Here is a 17,105-nt window from a genome sequence, read left to right as displayed (position 1 = left end):
CAAAATCTACTGACGTATTGCTTATTACATACAATTTGAAAGGGTTTCGACTCACTAAAGAGTTATCAATTAAACTAACCACATTAATAAAACTATTAGGCGTAATTGTAAGGTGGTTTTTGACCTGAATTCTAAACTCAGTCCTTGGTTACGCTAACGCTTTTATTGTAGTTAAATTTGTTCAGACACGGTGTAATTAAAATATATATTTCATTTCTGGTTTGTGAACTGTGAACCTTGATTATCCAAAAACTCGAATTGACTTCCTACACTTTGAGGCCTTCAAAGTACTGTTAAAGTTTTAATATTCTCAATGCATTTTTTACGAATCGAACGTAATAGTTAATGAATGAGAAGAGATTGTACATTGCTAAACGTTCACCATATTTATGTATTTTTGTATCCATTTCGAGAACAATTGGCAATTTGTCTTTGCAATTTTGTTGACGTCAGTTTTCATCAATGGCTTGATCGGAAACAACAATGATCTTATACGTGAATTTCATGTAAATCTCGCGTTTTAGTAAAAGTCATTGTGTGCAATAATCGTTAGCTGTCAATTTAGATGTTAATGTAGATATTGTAACGAGAAATTAAAATCTGCGAATAAAAAATGCGATTGTTATTGATTATTTTTTATCGTTATTTCGCAGTTTTATGTGGCAAATCAATAATTATTTTACTTTCGTTAAAAAACAGCGCAATGTTCGGAATGCGTTTAAAATCAATTATGTATTAAAGATGAAGGGGTAAAATATTTTTTCGACAGTCGGTCTCATATGTTTAGAACTATCTAATTCAAGATTAATCAATTTTTTTTACTAATAACCTACGACAGACTTTCTTGATGGCTTTTTCCAATTCAGTAAATACGACGTATACTTGTATTCCCGATTCAAGATATTTCGTCATTGTTTTAGTAAATGCATGAGGTTAGTAACAGTGAGCAAGTGCAATGAAAACCATGATGTTATTCTAACAAAAGTTGCAAAAAGTAATTAACGACATAATTATAGATACAGAAGCTGACAATACTGCAACTAGTCTATAATTATTGATGCATGATTTATCATTATTTTTGCAATCTTTAAAAATAAAATCAGAAACCAAATCAAGTCCAGATGAACGTCGTTTCATTTACAAATAGATAACAAACTATTACTTGAAGTATCATATATTCTGAATTGTATATTTTTCAATTTATTTGGTTTTGTGAAAAATATCGATATAAATCCAAGATAAAAACATATTGTTTCTATTATAGTTTTAAACTGAGTCTATATTAGATGAATAATAAATTATGATGTTATTGATTTAAGCCAAGTTCAACTGTGCGTTATATTGCAAAATCGTTGCCTTTACAAGTTTGCATTTATTTATTATTATTTATACAGATTGCATTTCAATATCATTCTTAATTGAAGGCAAGATAATTAAAAAATGATTTAGGGATGCTGACATTTATTTAAATTTAACATAAATTTATTTCTTTTTTACATAAGATCTCTTTTTTATGTATTATTCCACTGTAAATTAATACAAAAAAAATATTTTAGTATTTTTTTTTTATAATTTATTTTGATAGATACGTAGTATAAATTTAATTTATTTAAATATAATTTTTGCACTCTAGAATTGAAATATGGATGTTTTAAGTAAAAATAGCTAAGGAAATACATGCGTTACAACTTGTGGTAAACAATGATTAAATGTATGACAAAAAACTTATACATGCTAGAAAAACTAATGACATAAATAGTTTATATACAAAGCTACAATGATAGCGACGTGATCATATAGTAAAAAATACTAAGCAGTTTTTGTGGCATATTTATATGTATATAAAAAAATATCAGTAAAATTATTTAAACATGCTTGTTAATAAAAACTATGATTTTTATAAATAAGAAAAATATGATATTTTGATGGGCGAATAGCGAAAAGTAGCAATTAGATACAGATTGAGCCACTGCTGTAGTATTTATTAAAGTTATTTTACAATTGATTTTGTCACATGTTAGAAATTATATGATGCGAGTGATCGGCGGATGAGGTCCCGCCGGTCGTTATATTCCGTCGAGGTCCGCCAGGAAAATTTTGCTCTACGCTGCCGTCACATCGGTGCTATCAGAGAGCTGCCTTGTTTAGGCCATAATGAATAAATAATAGCCGCCCCTCAATATTTAAAAATATTGTTATACAATATTTACATTAATTTATGATTTTTTTGCTATTCAGTTTAATTTAAAAATATTAATAATGCAAATAGAGATTACTGAGTTGTCGAGAGACTAAATTGGCACCAATTAAAATGTGTGCGTATACTAAAATGTATATGCAATAATTTTAATTTTATTTTTAATTGTCTTTTTATATGGTTATATGTATTTCACTAGTTGTATTTATACCATTAATATTTTTTAATATAAATTAGTAGTTTATCATGAATATGAGTATTCAATTATTAATAAAGTTAAAATTATAAATCAGATTCTTATAAATATATTTAAATTGAAATACTTTTTATTATTCAGGTTATACAATTATATTGATCATGAAGAATGATTGTAAATAACCTTCTCTCTTTTTTCCATTCGCTTTGCTTATCCAAGAGCCGTTAAACCTATACGTCTTAAAAAGTGAAATTACTCATTATTCTTCTTCCACAATCTCTACAGAGAAGTACTGCTATATGACATGCGATTTGATTTCGCCCCATTAAGATTTTGCGATAGTTTCGTCACATTTGTCGAGAAAGGCGCTACTTCCACTATTACTGTCCTTCCGCAAATTTTGCGACCGCCAACCGTGAACGTCCATAAAGTAATAGTTTATTGGGTTACTTTTCTATGTCTGTCTCGTCATCGTTGTGTGGAACGGTCGGTATTGAATCTACTGTCACGACTGGTGTCAAACCGGATATAATAAAATGTTTCCTTTTTTGCCTTCTTGACACCGTCACAGTGACAGCAGTACATTTTTCATCGCGACACGCATCAGACAGTTCTGACAATTGTTAATTAATTAACTTATTCATTGTCACTTTGTGTCATTGTATTTTTATGAGCTAAATTATTGTAGAATTGTTTCTCTAATCTGAAAAAAGATTTGAGAAAATTGCAGTATTGTGGTATTTTTTTTAATAAATTTATTAAAATGTGACGTATTGATTTGATCATAACAAGTTTTACGATACTTCAGATAGCAAAAACATTCATTCAATTAAATGATTAAACATCTAGATAGTATATTATTATGTGACATCTAGATTCAATATTAAATATAATTTTCTTAAAATATTTTATTTTTAAGCATATATTATTTAACGAAACTTACTCTACCGTTCCTATTTTGACAAAACAGAATCAAAAAATGATGTAAATAATAATCAATATTTGATTTTAAAAGACTGAAAGTAAATATATTACAATATAGAATATATTTTTTTCATAACTTTTATATTAAAAATACTCTCATATTAAATATGATTATTTTTAAAACATATTTATTTTGTATTTATCATAATAAAACAATTAGGAAGTCATATTTTAGTCATTCTACGTCATTATTCAGCGTTCAATGTTTTTGCTAATAGCAGTGATATATTGTGTGTTTATATTAATTCGGTTCGGGAATCAATCGGCAGTCAACTTCAGTACTTCTGTTATAATATTCTAGATGCTCCACATTCTTTAGCTGTTTTCACGCAGTAAATGAGTAGAGCAGGAAAAAATAAAATTTCAGATCACTCTTGGTCCGACATGCAATCATAATATTATATTCTTATAGTATGCCACTATCGTTTTTTAGACAACAGTGATATTATATTTAGATTATTCTCCGAAAAGAAAATAACTTAAAAAAAAGTAAATATATCAAGTAATTCTAAAAAATAAATTTATTTACAGTATAGAACGTAAGCAAAGCTATTAAATATTTTTTAAAATTGTATAATATTAATCCCAATGTTAAAAAAGCCATTAAAAGTTAGCAAGTGAGTGAGTGAGTTAAAAACATATGAGTAATATAAAGAAATTTATAAAATTATAATTAAAAATATTATAGAGCTACTTATTTTTTGAATAAAACATAAATTTGAGGTATTTCTACCAATTTAACTAAAAACTGAGAATAAGTAAAAATAGCTTCTTTGATTACTAATGATACTCAAATAAAATGTGTATGGACTTTTAATAAAATTATTTTCATTGCTATCGTATATTTATAATATATACAATTGAATATCATAGGAACACTATGCATGAAATTTGTGCCGTTTTTAACATGTTTTTTTTATATCTTATATTTTTGTATGAAATGAGTTTTATCGGAGCGCCTTTATATTAAATTAAATAGTTGAAGTAGCACTATTGTGTTACATATAGTATATTTATTATCTTAAGTATTACGAGAATTTTCAATATGTGTGCTATGGAAATCGTCGCTCCGATTAATATCTTCCCCATTCTGTTGTACCACATAGATCCAATCTGGGTGCTCTGATTTTTTTGCTCTTTATTAACGACATACATACGGCAATTATTAATTCATATATTTAAAAGTGTTTAATTCTGATTCGCCCTCTTTTTTGTGTCCCGTTGTCACATTTTACAGATCCTCTTGTCTGCACTAATTTTCTTACAGTTGAGATGGAGGTATTATAAGCAAAAATACATCCGTCGATGACTTAGGAATGACGGTAGAATAAAGATGGATCGCTAGTTTGCGTTAAAGCGTTGAATATGCTCGGATTCGTTATGCGTAGCGCGTGTCACTTCAATAATTTATTGGCGATTCGCGTTCTGTACGATACGCTAGTTCGTAGCGTCCTTGAATATTACTTCATTACCTGAAATACGAAGTGTTGGAGACAATTAAAAGATTTTTTTTGAGTTACCTCTATAAGAGGTAGTACGGGTTTTATTCATATTTGTATCCTAGTGCCTATTTGATAGAAGTATTGGAATACAATTCGTTAGATTGGATGATTTAAAGTTGCTAACAACCCGTTAATGCTCGGTGACTTTCGGCTGCGAGTGTCCTAAAGAGTCGTGACCGCGTTCCTTATTCTATCCCGTAGCAGCCAGGACGTCAGTGCTTGAGAACGCTTCTCTTAAGCGAGCCATCCAGATTTTTAACAAGCTTTACAAACACAAGCATGTTTCTGAAAAGCTGAAAAGTTTATGTGTGCTAGTACTTATATATTTGCGGTGTGCAGCATAACTGTTTTTTTTTGTTTTTTTTTTCTAAAGTGTATACATAAAAATAAAAATAAATACTTCACATATAGAGAATTAAATTTTTTTTAGTGTTTTTTCATTCATATTTATATGAAATAATTCATTAAAATAGAGTGAATAAAGTAGTTATTAAATAATCTTAAATAGTTATGAGTTAACAACGATTTAAAAAAACCACAAATTTTCAATTATAATTTTTTAAATTATATTATAAAGAGTATATTAACTTTAATATGTGCAAAAATAATTTTAAAATGATTTCAGTACATCAAAAAAATACATTTTAAAAATATATCTTAGAAATAATTTATCTTGATAGTAGCAAATAAGGAAAAACTATTGATACAAATTATTCAAGCAGAAATATTATTCCACCTAAATGATATGTAATCATTATCTTTAGAACAAGTGTGTACAAAGCATAAATAACATTAAATAAAAAGGATTTATCACATTTAAAAAAAAAAATTAAAAGAAACCCTTACGTAACTCAGTTTTCAACCCCGCCCTCGTTCATTTATCATTTATTTTTATTACGCATGCGGGCAAAAACATGTTTTCACACTTAAACGCCAGTATGTAAATTTTTTTACACGCTTATTCGATTTTTTATATCATATAAAGATAAAATAGTATTTTAATTTTATATTTTCAGTATAAGTTGCGTAACTTTTAGTTTACGTAATTTGGTGTCGCGTAACTCGGTACTGCTGTTCAATTTAATTCTATATACAATCATATAAATAAATTATTAGTCTAATGTTTTTTTATTGATTTATTATAAACAACTAATATTTAATATAATATGAAACTCAAATATAATATATACATAGTACAAAAACATTAAAATTACTTTACAATTTACTTTAGGTAGGCCTTCACCGTTTCTCTAATAAAACAAATATTGGTGTACATCGCAAAAATATGTATTGCTACATTTGCTTATAAATACTATACAATCACAATCGTTTAAAATTAAAATGTGTGTACTATATAAATATGAGAATAGCTTCTTTGGGATTGATGTATCAAGATTTTCAAAAGCTTATTTTTATAAGCACTACTCTAATCAGTAGTATGATTAAAATATTCATCGTAAAGAATTTGTATAACACATTATTTATATGTGATCAATGTTGTCTGAAATTCTTTAAATTGTTTGTGTTCTTGACTTTTAGGCACACCTTGTCAGTAAAACAATATTTACCCACCTTAAAAAATATCATTATTTTTTGTAACGTAGATACATACTTATTTTATCATTTTAACTTTTTACTTGAACTTATCGCTGCTTCGTTTATCAAAATAATATGTTTACTATATAAATAAATTGATGGTCATAAAACTAAAATTAGGGTTAGGCTTACTGGTAAGTTTGGGTTAATCGTGCAATTATTTACAATTTTGGCGATTGTATTTTTTTATTGGAAAAAACCCAAAATTACGCACAATGTGATAAAATCACCTGATTTTGACAGTAAATAAAATAATAGTAAAATAATGTCATTTAGTTGACACGATAATGTATTTACACAAGGCCAATGTCGTACTCGAATAAGGTGATTAAATAACAATGCCCAGATTATCGGATTTGAGTTTATATAAGATTAAGTATATTAACAGTATGCGGTGGTTTTTAAGTATCATTAAGCTCTATGTTATTAATTATTAATATGGCACACACAGCTATTTTCTAATTTTTGAAAGCTGAAATTAAATTGGTAAATATTAATGAATATATATTTTTAAAGAATATAGCAAAACCATTTTTTTCATTATATTATAGTTTATTTGTAACATTTTTTTTGGTATGTATACATATGTATACGTATGTATTTAAATATGTAAGAGGGAAAAGCGTCTGTCACATTTTCATAATTGTTCATAGGAAACGAATGTAAATAACTAATGAACAATAAAAATTCTCAATGTTGAAAAATGTGTAGTTACACAATAACTTGGTTTATATGCTGATTAGTATAAATTATAATTTCAGTTAAAATTAAAAAAAAATTGGTTGCCGTTCTTAAATAGCATTAATATGTTTCTTAAAAAAGTTTTATTAATTATTCATTATTATTTATTTTTATTTAAAATTGTGCCACTTTTCTATATTGCTGTCAATACACACCTATCAAAGGCGTGTTTTGTTGATCAACGCCGTAATACTCGTAGATACTTAGTTCTAATCTATGATACAAATGCGTTTTACTACTTAAAACCTAGTTGAAACCAAACAAGCACTCCAAAAGTGCAATTGATCTCAAATCCTACTTCTTACTTATCTTATCAAAACCTGCAGATGTTTATTTATGATCATGATTAATGATTAATATGTGCAATCGACCGCTAAAGAAGCACGTGCAAGTAACCATAATCGCGTGACTAGGAAATGCATCAGCCATAGTGCACCTGAATATATTGAAATCAAGTTCTAAGCGTCTAATTAGGTGAAGACAGTCTTTTGATAGACTTAATCTATGTCATCTGCTGTCATTTCACTTTAGTGTCACGTGTCGACGATCCACGGCCGTTGTATGATATTATGGTTGACGTTGACGACCAGCCGTGACACTGACTTTGCTAATCCAAATGTTTTTAAGTTGCTCGATTGTTTAAAGAGGGATTTTGGAATGGGGAAAAGCCTTGGTAGTACAATAAAGAACGTTTCAAGGGTTAATTAAACATGAACGATTAGCGTAGAATATAAGTTTTGGTATTCTACATAGTTGTTAAAAATATAAACATAACATAATTAGGGCAAAAAGCAAGGAATTAGTCAGTAGTATAATACTTAATTAATTAATGAGTCAGTGCCTTGTTAGGAAGTGTAAGGAAAACTTATTTTTTTTATAGTTTTTGCCTTAGAGGCAAAATTTTTATGATTTGATTGATGGTTTAAATTAATTTAGTAAGCATATGTATTCTTAATCTTAATCTTAGGAATCGAAATATTTATAGCAATAATTTCTTTTAAGTTATAAAAATATGTTTAAATGAATTGGTTCATTTAAATAATTTTAAACCTTGAAGGCGAATATTAAAATTTATTGTAAATTATACCTAATTAATCGCTCATGGTAATAGCTTGTTAGTTCATTGATATTATTTATGTTGGAAATTTTGTACACTCATGTTGTACACACAATTGTTTTTGATGTAAGTCACCTCTGGTTTTTTATGTTTACTTATTTGATAATACATATTCTATATCTTCGGAAAATTGTTAATATTTGTAATAATTTAAATCATTTATTTATTAAGTAATCGCGAAGTATTTGTCGTTTTTTTAAAAGAATTAAAAATCTCTTTTAAATGTTTGTTTTAATTTAACTGATTCAAGACATATATTATAATATTTTCTAACCTGCTTTGGTTTAATATATTCCTTTTAACATTTTGATTTCTTTCATCTAAGAGGGTTGCATTGATCAAAATAAATAGTCTGAAGAATAAGCTGGATGAGATAAAACCTCCCAGACAATTTCGCTACATTCGCTGGGGAGACGCATTGTCGTGTTGTAGAACTATTCGACTATTTTTTTAAATTAATTTTTGAAATTTACGGATATCAAATATATCACCTACTATTTTACACGTGTTTTTTATGACCGTAGTTGCCATTTTTTTAAGAAACTCTCATACATATAATATTTCACTTGATAAAAATTCTGCTATCGTAAATATTGCGCCCCTTTTTTACATATCGTATTGTTGAGTTCAGATGTGCATCAAAGCAAGGTTGATTATTGAAACTTTATTTTTTTTAGTAATATAATGTATATTTTATATTAATAAGAAATATCTCTAATAGATGTAAATTTAATATTTTATTATTATTGGATTTTCAACAGTGTGCTTTTATTAAATACAACAGTATTAATATGTTTTTAATAGGTATTAAATATATTGTAGCCTCTGGTTTATGCAGTCATCGTTAATATTTAATTTTATATTATACTATTGAATGAATACATTTGTATATAGTAATATTTTTCATTCATTATGGAATACGTTTTTACATATATAAAATTAGTCTTAAATGAAAATGAGATAATTTCACATAAACAGGTTTGCAATTTATTCCAATTATATTAATAAATTTATAAAATATACGTACTTATTTTACAAAAACATTATATTTAGTAAATAAACTTATTCATATTTATTGATTAAATATTGCTGTTAAAATATTTTTTATTAAGTAGAATTTAATGCATGACTTTTGTATATTTTTTCTTAGTTTTTCAATGTCGTATGCAAGTATGATTTAAGCAATAGTATTTGCAATATTTTTCTAATTAGATAAACTTTTTTTATGAATAGCAAATGGGACTTTTTGTTGTACGTGACGTTCTTCCTTTTCATATATCTCGCTAAAAAATTTTCCACTGTCTCTCAAAGAAAATATAATTAAGAGAAAAACGGTCGGAATTTAATTGCACTATTTACCTACGAAACTTGTAGGAAAAAATCAAGGCTAATAGAAACAATGTATTTTTTCTGTGTCATATGTAAACAAGTATAAAGTCTACTTTAATATAAGTAATTTAACATTAAATTAATGTGAATTTTTAATGTATGCAGATTTTCACTGATCCATGTTTTTATATAATTTACTACTAATTGTATAGTAATCAGAATTGATTTTTTATTTTTTATATATTAAATTGAGTTTTGAAGTTTATATTATAATTATGGATTTAAAGTATATAAGTAAATTAAATTTTAGTTATGAAAATCAAATCGATTTATTTCTTAGATATTTTTTTACTGTAATTATATTTTTGATAATACGTATACTTATTTATTTATATTTTTTATGACATGATTTTTTTGCAATATAATTTTCATATAATTATTTAGTGAATTACAGAAGATTGCTTAAGGAAAATAATATCTTGAACTACATTAAATAAAAAATAAATCATACGCAAGCAAAATATTGTATTTTATAAATATCTCATATTTTTAAACTATTTATAATTTCTAAGATGTTCGGGTAGTTTTGCATAATTGCGGAAAATTTTCATCTCAAGCCTTGAATGTTAAAAATAAAATTATGTCATTATGTAATTACAAAAATGCATATAATTATGCATAAGCATATACACATAAATTAAAAAAAATGTTAGAACCACCAGTAGCTTCCAAACTAGTGTTTAAACTCATGTTTATGAATCGATATTTTTTTTGTAAAATTCCTGTGATTTACCAAAAAAGTAAAGCACTATATATAGACCTAAAGCTAAGAACTGACATGCTCTTAAGTATATACTTTATTACATCAGTAGATTTATGCCGTTTCTATATTTTTTTTTTTATTTAAATTCCTCAAAGTTTTTGCACAAATCTTAAAAACACCTAAATGAATCATTAGATGGTAAAAGTATATATTTTTGTAAAGAATGATATAATAATATGAATTTAAACTTAAAAGGTATAATAATTTGTGTTGTAATCATGTAAGCGAAACATTCTGTACATTCTTTATTAATATAATAACAATAATTCAAAAGTCTGGACGTCTTTTTAACACTTTTACTGTGACGTACACTGAGTGTACATGCCCTTATATTATATTATGCTAATATCTAGATAAATATTCCGTGGTACACTTATTTAATTATATACTTACAATCTGTAAGTGACATAAATAAATGGACTTTATTAACATTAGAGTAGATTTTTTGATGTTCAAATTTTTTACAATTTTTAACGCCACGAATCATCAGTCAGTGTTGCCATATATGATCTGATCGAGACGTAACGTCTACACTGGCTCATTAATAGTAATCAGCGGTCGCTTTCGAACGTCACGAGAACTCGTTTTTATTTAATCGCATTTGGGAACGTCTGGGATTGCTATGCAATAATCGCGTGCCTGCAAAACGCGATGCGTTATCTTGGCTGTGTTAAGCAACTCAGTAATCGGTCAAGAGCGCACTTTCACAATGGCAACACCATATATCGCGACCCGCTCTTCCAATATGGATAAGTTCGTCTTGTAATCGATTATCATAAGCGAAAATAATTTGCGTAACGCGTCATCCTTCGAGCCATGCGTGGGTGATCCGGATCAGGGGATCAATGTCACGAAATTCACTCGTATTCGTTGTAAATTAGATTGTCATACTCAGTATCGTGACTATGCAGGTGCAACGTGTGCATGCGCACAAGGCGCGCCTCAAGAAAGGGGCCCTGAAATTGAACTGAACAAAAAATTATCAATTATATCTGATCCTTTGCATGGCTTATAATCTATGTATGTTATTTTGAAGTCTTTGCAATTTAAATTGATCATTTAAATGTTTTTATAATACAATATGATAATCAAAAGGCAGTACAATTAAGTCGATATGGTTAGAAAGGATAAGAACGATTGAGATCAAATGCAAGAAGTTAGCTGCTAATTTTTTTTATAGGTTTGCTTTAATACTAGTTTAATAAAAGTTTATTATTCATAAAATAAATGTCACTAATTTACAGACATTGATTTCAGTTATTTAGTAGATTTTGACAATTTTCACACCAGTGTAATGCATTAACCTCGGTGACACTTTTCATGCTAAAATTTCACTTTGCATTAAACACAAACAGCTTTAAGCTTTATACAACGTAATTATCAGAGAATTTATTCTTGAAGCGTTTTAGCAATTATTTGCTTTTTAAAAATGTTTTCTCATTCATCGATTATCAAAGCTAATTGAATTTTTTTTTGCTAATTGTCTAACATGCTCGTTTTGGAGATTGGCAGAAAGTGTCTCCTTTTATCTTGTTCTATTTCCGTTCGTCATTGTCGGCCACGTAAAGAGGTGATTTAACATAATTTGAGATCATTGAAGACGATCGTACAGTATGTTTCGCAAACAGTGTTGCGAAAACGCTAATGGCACATTTGTACACGCTTGAAGGTTCCTTTGAGTCTGTTGTAAAATCTCAAATGCACAAATTTTCTCTGATCGTTTTTGTAGCTTATCATACACGGTTCATTTACGTAAATTCATGGACATTTATGTTTTAAACATTAAAACAGAGAGCTTTCAATTTGAATTTCATAAATTTGCACAAATATGTGTACTTAAAAAATAGCTTATCATATTTTTTAGTATCCTAAAACTTTCTGTATATAATTTAAAAAAACAATTGTGTCTGTATATTACTTTTTTAAATTAAAAATATAATTTTTTGTAAATAAATTAGCTCATTGGTTCATTGGCCGAAAGTTACAATGATATTTTGCTTATACAAACTGCTATTTTCCTTGAAGAAAATGTCAAGATCTATTTGTTCACGCATCGCGTAATATTTAGATGTTCTGCTAATTTTTAAATAAAGAGCTTATTGGTTGCTAATATTTAAAACATATATGTTTTAAAAAAATACTATGTTCTTAAGAATAATATTTTTTGGCTCACTTATCTTTATCACTAAATTTAATTTAATTTTTGACCGTATAAATAGCCATTAGGAACAATTATTAAAAAATATATTTTTATTACAAATATTTTTTTCTGGAAGTATATCATGCAGTTTTTAAATTATATATTTAGTTAAAAATGAATGAAACACTTTTATTATCGTGAATTATAATATCTTTTGATATAAATATAATTAGAGGCTTTAAATATTTTTATCTCAGTTAAAGAAAAAAGTAATCATAATTAGTTAATTGCATGTAATATTCTAAAGCTGATATGTAACATTAATATATGTACATACTGTAAATTTTGATAGAAGCTAATCAGCTACTCTCAATCTGTATCATAAAAAAATATTTTAAAACCAAATATGCTCAAATTGTGAAGAATCAAAAAGCATAGTTTTAATTATGAATACAGGTTAACACACATAATTGTATGTTATAAAAAAAATAAAACAATGTTTAAAGACTATTTATTTTAAATTTAAAAATAATAGAGCATTTACAAATTAATACGTTAGAAAAATTAGTAATTTTTGGAATTTCTGCAGATACAAAGTGTTTTTTTCTTAATATTTTTTTTGTCGGATATTAGCTGTTATGGCCATAGATGTTATAAATAACATACAAATAATATTTTGTTGTTTTTAGAAATGAAAAAAATAAAAATATTTCACTACAAATATTCGAATAACAAATAGTTTAAAAAGGGGCAAATTCATTCAGTATTCGATTTGACACTAGATTTTTATTCACTGTCTAGTTTTCCTGTAACTTTCCGCAAAGAAAAATATGAAATATTGCAAAAAATTATCCTGTTGCAAACATTTAGAAATAAATAAAAAAATATTAAAAAATTAGCTCGCAAAACAACTATTTTTAGTTGAGAAAAAAAAATCGAGTCATCAATAACGTATCAAATCAACAATAAAACGAAAAAAAAAAACAATATGTAAAAAAAATACTATAAGGAAAACTCGTATATGTAATATGCATATAATGATACATATTATTGTATATTATATATGAATACATTGAGATGTATAATTATAGCCATAAACATTTTTTTTTAAATGCATATGGTATGAAAAAATTTAATTCATATTTAATTTCCATTCATAATATTTATTTAAATACATAAAACTATGCCAATTAAAATTAAATTCGTAATAATTCTATAACTTTAAATTTGAACATAAAACTTCAAACATGTAATAGATGATACTATCAATTGTAAAGCATATTAATGTACACATTGTCATAAAGGGTTTTATAAAATTTGTGTTAAGAAACTTAATGCGACAGTTTTCACAGTTGGTTTGTTTATTGTATTGTAAAATTCAATACGCTCGATTGACCTATCATAAAAGCATTAGAAACAAAGATTAAATTGCGCGAAATTGTTGTAAAATTGGTGGCGACATCGTTATTTTTTTTCATGGATCTCTTTTGTGTTCAGCATTAATTTGTGTATAATTTTGCAACGAATATTTAGCAATAGATCTAGGCATGGAAATTTAACTGGCACACTTTTTATGGAAAACACGTTGTAGTTTTATTTTAATGACACCGGAAACGGTGACGAATTTTTCCAATGACCATAAACGAATTTGACTAGGTAAGGTGCAAACAATGTGAATGCGGATAGGTTTCTCGACACTATATTTTTTGGGCATTATGAAAATTAGATAAGATATAAAAAATTTTGTTCGTCATGCGGGATTCGGTGATAACTGATTAACTAACTATTGTTCGTTATTTACTAATTTTAAGCGTGATAAAAAATAACGAAACAATATGTTATGTCTGACTTCCGATATTGTGATTTCACTATGGTAGTTATTTAGATTGCTTTCTAATGTATAAAATCATTTTTTTTTAAATATTATGCCAATACAATCGATGTTTTATTTATAGTTCAGTGATATTTCCTGACAAGATTACACCGGACATCGATTATTCAGGACAATAAAAAAATAATAAAAATTTTAATTGATGAATTTTTAACTACTTAGTTTAATGTAGCAATTAACTTGAATTAAATTCAACGAATCGATATTTTTACTTCGTGAAAAAATGCAAAAAACGACAATCTTGAGCTTGTCTTAATTATTATACATTTTTCCAATATTTAAGTACGCCATTTTTGTCTAAATCCGCTCAAAAGGATCTTTATAAAACATAATAGTAGTGACATGCAAACAACTTTTTTCCTATTAAAAAATGTAAAAATTTAGCCCGTATTAAATCTGTGAACTTATCAATTTTTATTTGTTGATCACATCTGAAATTTGTAATTTATTTTTATAGTAACCTCCGCCAAAAAGTTCTAATCCTCATTTATTTAACATTTAAATATCTGTTTTTATAAACGTCAACTAGTCAAAAATAATCAAAATACCTACAACTGATATTCCGAAAAAACCATTGTCCGTAAAATTCGTGTCCGAAATAATACTGTCCGGAAAAATCCGAGCACCTTTATGTGTCACATACATATACAAATTAAATAAACCTTTAATGCTTGACAGGGTTGCATTTTTATGTTGTATATATTTTATTAATCGATTGTTATATGTCACAGAAATAGTTTTAACATTTATTTAATTATTATAAAATTAAGGAAATACAGTAATATATGAAAGCTTTCGTGAATTATGATGCTGAATCATATTTTAATTGTACATTTACATTATTGCTTCAAGGTTACTTTTTAAATAATATGTGAGATTTTGATTTATAAATAATAATTGTAACATATTTTTAACATTTAGTTTGTTGTTAGTCATTTATTTTTAAAAATAAATTTTATTTTTTACAATCATAATGTAAGCCAATATAAACTGTGTCATGGCATATGATGTCTGAAGAATCTTGATTAGAAGCGTTGTCAAGTATTGCAAAAATGTATAGCATACTTACAAAGGCGCCTCATAACTATATTTTATAATTAGTATATGACAAATACAAATAAAGTTCATTAAATCTAAATAATATTTATCAAAATCAAATCTAAATCATATTTATTATATAATATTATTTTCATTATTCATTTATTTAAATTAAATTAAGATCAATGAGCCCTTACAGGTTACCCCAATGCGTCACATTGCTAAAAAAACAATACATAGTATTATTAAAATAGACAAAAAATATAAATAAAATAAAAAAGAATACACAATAAAATAGTGCAAAAAATTAAATGATGCATATCGATGTGCAATGTCAGCGTATTAAGGAACCGGATGGCTACAGATAGTGCGGATGTCGCCATCTGTCGCCATGTCGACTATATGTCGCCATGCGTCCTCTTTTGTTGCCTGTTAGCAGGCATTTCAGAACCCAAAACTGAAATTTTGTCGGTAGCACCCTTCAGTAGTTTGAAGAAATTCTTAGCGACATATAATTTTCTGCGAAAACAGCGAATCGTATACTAACGCTCCTGAGATACAATAACGAATAATAACCATTTTGATACAAGAAAACTACTAACTTGTCATAAAGGATGCGAGTAAATGTCGAATTGTTAAAGTGAAATGCGTTCCTCATAACAAAGTCGAGCATCTCGGAAGATTTATCGCAGAAATTATTTACGTGTAGAGAGAATCTTCATTTGCTCTTACAAGTTATTCTGAGATATGTGGCGAAAGTTTTTCTAGCCAAAAACGGCAAACGGAGTCAAGAAAATGACGACATAAAAGAGCGGACGGTTGGCAGATGCTCATATCCATAGAGAATCAAAATCACTATGCAGAGAGAAGCGGTCTGCAACAAATGAAATGCATTTAAATACTTTTAAATAATCTGCATACAAAAGAAAACTTATATTTGTAACTGCCACATTTTTGTCATTAACAAATGAGATGAAGAGCAGAGGGCTCAGGTTGGGCCATTGAAGAACTCCCGATGGGGTACAATACTTAAGCTACAAACTACCTATGGTCGCTCAAATAACTCAAGAATAATCAAGTTAAATCATCCGAGCAACCGAGGTGCGAACATTTTTTTATAATAACACCTTGTCAAAGGCCTTCTCAAAATCAATATATATGACGTATACTTGTATATTTTTTTAATTAAAAGGTTATATATATTTTTGGGGTCTCTTCAAGAGAAAATAATCTTTGTGAAAAAAATACTATAATATAACTGGCAGCAAGATCAGATCAATAAAAAAAATTATGAAAATAAAAACATAGTTTATTTAAAGTTTTATTTATATTGGTATACATATGAGTTGTGTTATATAAAAATCTCCATCGCCACTCTGAATACTAATTTTGCAGTGTTTAACCTAGAACTAGAACATATTATACTTGCAATGGCGACTCTCCTGAAGAATACAAATGCAGTTCGGAAAATACACGGAAACAGGAAGGTGTCGTAAGAGCGAAACGCAGCACGCAGAGGTCAATGCGAAAAAATGATGGAAATTAATGCAC

General features: G+C 27.1%; 1 protein-coding gene across 2 annotated transcripts in view; it reads left to right on the top strand.

Moving 5' to 3' along the window:
* The window catches only part of LOC148235082 (dietary and metabolic glutamate transporter-like), a 37,982-nt gene that overhangs the window by 11,904 nt on the left and 8,973 nt on the right, over positions 1 to 17,105 (top strand). The gene's annotated exons all lie outside the window — the stretch shown is intronic.

This window comes from Plectrocnemia conspersa, unplaced genomic scaffold, assembly GCF_051122295.1.
Source record: "Plectrocnemia conspersa isolate PC_06_02 unplaced genomic scaffold, ASM5112229v1 ptg000005l, whole genome shotgun sequence".
NCBI classification, from domain to species: Eukaryota; Metazoa; Arthropoda; class Insecta; order Trichoptera; family Polycentropodidae; genus Plectrocnemia; species Plectrocnemia conspersa.
This window is presented reverse-complemented; position numbering and strand designations above follow the sequence as displayed.